The sequence below is a fragment of the Quercus suber genome, unplaced genomic scaffold (genome assembly GCF_002906115.3).
Source record: "Quercus suber isolate HL8 unplaced genomic scaffold, Cork oak 2.0 scaffold_863, whole genome shotgun sequence".
In the NCBI taxonomy this organism is placed as follows: domain Eukaryota; kingdom Viridiplantae; phylum Streptophyta; class Magnoliopsida; order Fagales; family Fagaceae; genus Quercus; species Quercus suber.
In genome coordinates this window covers 28,777-33,825 of record NW_027070293.1, presented here as the reverse complement: position 1 = coordinate 33,825, position 5,049 = coordinate 28,777, and the positions used below count along the sequence as shown (strand labels likewise).

The following is a 5,049-nucleotide window of genomic DNA, read 5'->3' as shown; positions in this document are numbered from 1 at the left end:
AGCACAAGCAATCTTTGAAATCTGAGAACAGAGAAGAAGAAGAAGAAGTCTAACGGCTACTTCTCCAACGGTAACTTGAATAGACTCAAAACGGTACTGTCGTATGATTAAATGACTGTTAGTGAAACGGTGCGCTTAATAAAAGGAGTGAACACATGTTAGTGGAAATGGTGCGTTTTCATTAACACAAATGTCACCGTTTTGACATCATCTTCTTCACTGATTCAAGCTTCCAGGTTCAAGACTCAATCTGTTATTCCCATAACTCAAGGCTGAAGGAAGTTACAAACTTGATCATAACTGCCTTCCTTGATTATCGGAGATGGTTATTTTGGGTTGTTACAAAACAGTTATAATTAAGCTTCGAGAATTTTAGTCTTATGTGTATTCTCAGGCTCTATAAATAAGAGCTTTGTGTTATGTATTTGTTTAAGCTTGGTATAATCAATACATTCATTTTCTCAGAAATTCTCTTTTCTCTCTCTCTCTCTCTCTCTCCCTCTTCGCTTTTCTGGTATTAATTTCTCCACCATTGTTAAACATCTCCAAACTCACAATTATGACCCGCCCAAATCCGTCCTACACACACACACGACAAAAAAATAAACAAAAAATAATAATAATAATACTCGCCATGAATAAAAAACTTGAATAAAGAAAAAAAAAATGCCCAACGACAACAAAAATAATACCCAATCACATCTATCTCCATGTATGTCACTCTTGTTCAATGTCGTTTTTGGTTTGGTGCAGTTGTTGGGTGCCAATTATCGCACTAAAACTTGTACTGGTTTGTACCAAATTCTCTGTCGGATCTGAATTCAAACTCTAAAGATTTTTTTTTTTTTTTTTTTGGACGTTTTTTTGGTTTTGCAAGTGAGTTGGTTAATTGAAAGGTCTAGTATTGTCAAGCTGTCCAAAACAGAGAGTTTAGGAGGTACATTACCCGTGAGTCGGTTGATTTGTAGAAGTAATGCTTCCAAGTTCTTCAAAAGGCTTAGACTCCTAGGAATCTCACCGATAAGGCTACAATTCGCCATGTCGAGGCGTTGAAGCGAACTCAATGATCCAAGCTCCTCTGGAATACCTCCTTCAAAAGCGTTATAGTACCCAACAAACAATCCTTTAAGATTCTTTAACCTACCCAGCCTCGCCGGGATCTTGCCGGTAAGTGAGTTGCCATTCAAGTCCAAGAACTCAAGGCTCTGAATCTCGGAGTAACTATCTGGAATCGGACCAGAAAAATAGTTCCCGCCAAGACAAAGATGCTTGAGATTTTTCAAGTTCACGAGCTCAGTAGGAAGGGGCCCGGAAAAATTGTTGTTGCAAGTGTCAAGAATCTCAAGCTGTGTCATTCCCAGGGTTATTTATCCAAGAAAGTTTCCGTAGAAAACGTTATTGGAGACATTGAGGACCTTGAGTGGCGTGAGGTTTGCCATCTCCATAAGAAGCATCCCCGTCAGATTGTCTGCAGCGAGTGTTAAATTGACCAACTTGTTCAATAGCCCAATCTCCAGTGGAATGAAACTGAAGAGAGGTATGTTTGACACGTTCAAAGAAATGAGTCGTGAATCATGGTCACAGGAGACTCTGGAGAAGGAACAATGGGTTGTTGGAGACAAATAGTGTTTCCAGTCCTCCAGGCCCGAGACTTGGGGTCCCATCATAGATGACTTGAGCTTCAACAGTACTTCATAGTCACTACTATGCGTAGTAGGGCATGCTGAGAAAAGAAAGAGAAGTAACTTCTCTTGCGTTGTATATCCACTCTGCAATGTACAGTCTCTTGCTCGAGACCAGGACGGAACCAGGATTCAAACTTAAAAGAGGCTAAAGTTTTTTATTCAAGAATTTTAAAAAGTTGGAATATTAATACTAGAGGTTGACAACAATGTATTATTAGCATTAATTTATTTTTTGTATATATATATATATATATATATTTTTTTTTTTTTTAAATCAATGATAGATATTCTTTATTCTATTCACATTATAAACTTTTTTAAACCTATTTATTATTTTCACATAATTCTATACCTAATTACCTCATAATGCTATATATAAAAGATTCTTAAAAAAAAATACCAAAACTATAGTTAAAAGTTCAAATCCATGTCTAATATTACATTAATAAAACAACTAAAATAATGGTTAATCAACATCATGCACTAATATTCAGTGAAAAAAAGTGTGAGATAGTTATTGGTGTCTTGGTTAAGGATTTTTTTTTTAATAATTACTTGGTTAAGGTTGAGGTAGCATAAATACTTGAGATCTTTTCCTTTAAAAAATTGCCATTTTGAAAAAGTAGTAAAAAATGAAAAGAAAAGTGATTTGTTAAACAATCACATAATAATGAACGGTAACTTTGAGTCTTCATCTAATTAAATAATAAAGTATTTCCCATCACTACATTAATTCAACTAAGGCACAAAGTTTACTAGCAACAGACTAATCACACACATGCTCTGAAGGCAGTTTAGGTAAGGCACAAAACAGTAGATTGTTGTTTCACAAGTGTATTATATTTATGCATGCATGCCAAGTGTGTCCCAAAGTTAATAAAACATTAAAAATCAATAAAATTATATCATTCANTATATTTTTTAAATCAATGATAGATATTTATAATTAAGAGTTCTGTAAGTTAATCGGCACATCTTGATATTTTCAAGGTTTGACTGAGGTTAGACCAATTCTTTATTCTATTCACATTATAAAAAAAAAAATTCCACAAGTTGTGTTGAAGAGTAGCAGCTCTTTAAAAAAAATAAAATTTTTTCATAGGTTAAGTTAAAGACACCAACTGATTCAAGTTGCTGGTGATCCTAATTGGTGTGTCGATGGAGTGACTAACAGCATAGGAGTTATCTCTGTGACCATAGGGTAGAGTCATTTGAGAGGGATAAAGAGCTCTCAAATGAGAGGTAGAAATTGGGTAAAAATTATTGGGTTTTTATGATTTGTTTTGCTAGGATTTATAATTGATTTGTTATAATTTTTTTTTTTTTTTTTTTTTACTTACACCATGTCCAAAGATTTTTTATTATTATCTGAATATGTGAATTGTTTTGTAGATTTTCTTTGTTACCCGGATTTGTAAATTGTCCAAATGTTTAGCTAAATGTCTTTCTTGATATTCTTGGGACAACTAGACAAGGGATGATTTGAAATTTTTTTTCATTTTTGGTTTCATGGGTCAACTTGTAAATTGCTTGGGAGAGGGGGGCCAAGTATATTAATTTTAGAGTTAAAAGTAAATTTTTTATTATAATATATATATACTAGGGATTTTATTTTTTAAAGGCTGGGGGGGGGGGCCAGCCATAAGGTAGTTCCGTCCTTGCTCGAGACCTATATCAAGGACTCGGCCGAGAAGAACCTGCTGTTCCACGCGATGGAGACCGTTCCTTAAGTGGCAAAAAAGGTCGAGTGGGGCCTGCGGTGGATCGAAGGCAGAGAATCGTTCGCAGAGAGGCTCATCGCCTTCGTTTGCGTTGAAGGCATTTTCTTCTCCGGTAGCTTTTGCGCAATATTTTGGCTAAAAAAGCGCGGGTTAATGCCCAGGTTAACCTTCTCCAACGAGTTGATCTCGCGAGACGAAGGTCTTCACTGCGATTTCGCGTGCTTGCTCTACATTCTCTTGCGCAAGAAGCCAAGCGAGGAGCGCATGAAGGGGTTCGTCCGTGACGTGGTGTATATAGAGAGGGAGTTTGTGTGTGACGCGCTGCCCTGCGCGTGGGTTGGGATGAACAGTGACCTGATGAGCTAGTACATCGAGTTTGTGGCTGATAGGCTTTTGGGCGCGTTGGGGCATGGCAAAAGCTACAATGTTCAGAACCCATTTGATTGGATGGAGCTAATTTCGATGCAAGGAAAGACCAATTTCTTTGCAAAGAAATCAGCTCCATCCAATCAAATGAAGATTCAAGATCAATTGAGGAAAAATGAAGTTTCTATAATCTCGACTCCTCCTTGATTGATCAAGACAGGCTTGGTAGCGGTCGATCGATTGAGAATCAAGAAATTAGTCTTTGCTAATATGCATTTTATTTAAGTTGGTTGTAAAAGTGAGTTTTTGTAATACTCATTAGAGATGCACATAAAGGCCCGTTATGTGTGTCTTCTTATATAGTTATAGGGGCAAAAACTATAAGATATTCAAACTGAAAATTCTAGCCTCCACCTATTCAATCTTTGAGTTCAGAAACAAATAGAGAACCATCATCCACAGTGTTGCGGTTGTCATAGTGCAGATCAAGTTTAAAGCCATGGAGCCTACACATTGAAGTTGTTGTGAAGGATCTTAAAAAATGTTCTTGAAGTCGTAAGCAAGAAGTTTGTGAGGACTTTAGAATAAAGGAGTCCAACCGAGCTAGAGTTGCACATGATCATGTGAGTAAGTCACTATTGGAGGTAGCAATTAAAAATATGGTTTCTTTTTTGCAAAGAAACACGGGTATGTTTCAATTGCAAGAACTTCAATTCTATTATTGAAATTCTTTTTGAGGTTTCATAGTGGTTTTTCTCTCTTATAGTTGTCCTTGAGTTTTCCATTTCATCACTATATTGCTGTGTTTATTGCTAAATTTAATTTTATAGGAATTAACCTAGAATTCAATTTGAATTCATAACTAGTTTTTTTTTTTTCCTTCTTCTTCTGAGTAAACAGTAATATTTATTAGAACACACACGAAAATAATAATACTTAATATTTTAAAATGGGTTTATAATATGTTACATAACCAAAATATAACTACAAAAAAACCTAACCTTTGTAATTGTAGATTGTGGTTATAAACAGCATTCATAACTAATTAATTGAACAAGCTGATAACTTTTATTGTGAAATAAACCAAGGGTCTAAATTTTCCTAACTTAAACTATCTACACACAAACCTAATATTACAATAAAAGTAGTGTTATGAATTTTTGTTTTTTTTAATTGTACACCAAGTGTGCGTTTGGCATGGCTTAATTTTGCCAACTTATTTTACAATTCAATTTATTTTTACTACTATTTATAGGTATCTATTTGGTTTCAAAGTT

At 35.1% G+C, this 5,049-nt stretch overlaps 2 pseudogenes; one reads left to right on the top strand and one right to left on the bottom strand.

Moving 5' to 3' along the window:
* Positions 1–216: 216 nt before the first annotated feature.
* LOC136065149 (receptor protein kinase CLAVATA1-like) lies at positions 217–2,896 on the bottom strand (annotated as a pseudogene).
* A 132-nt stretch (positions 2,897–3,028) lies between these two features.
* LOC136065148 (ribonucleoside-diphosphate reductase small chain-like) lies at positions 3,029–4,516 on the top strand (annotated as a pseudogene).
* Positions 4,517–5,049: the final 533 nt, after the last annotated feature.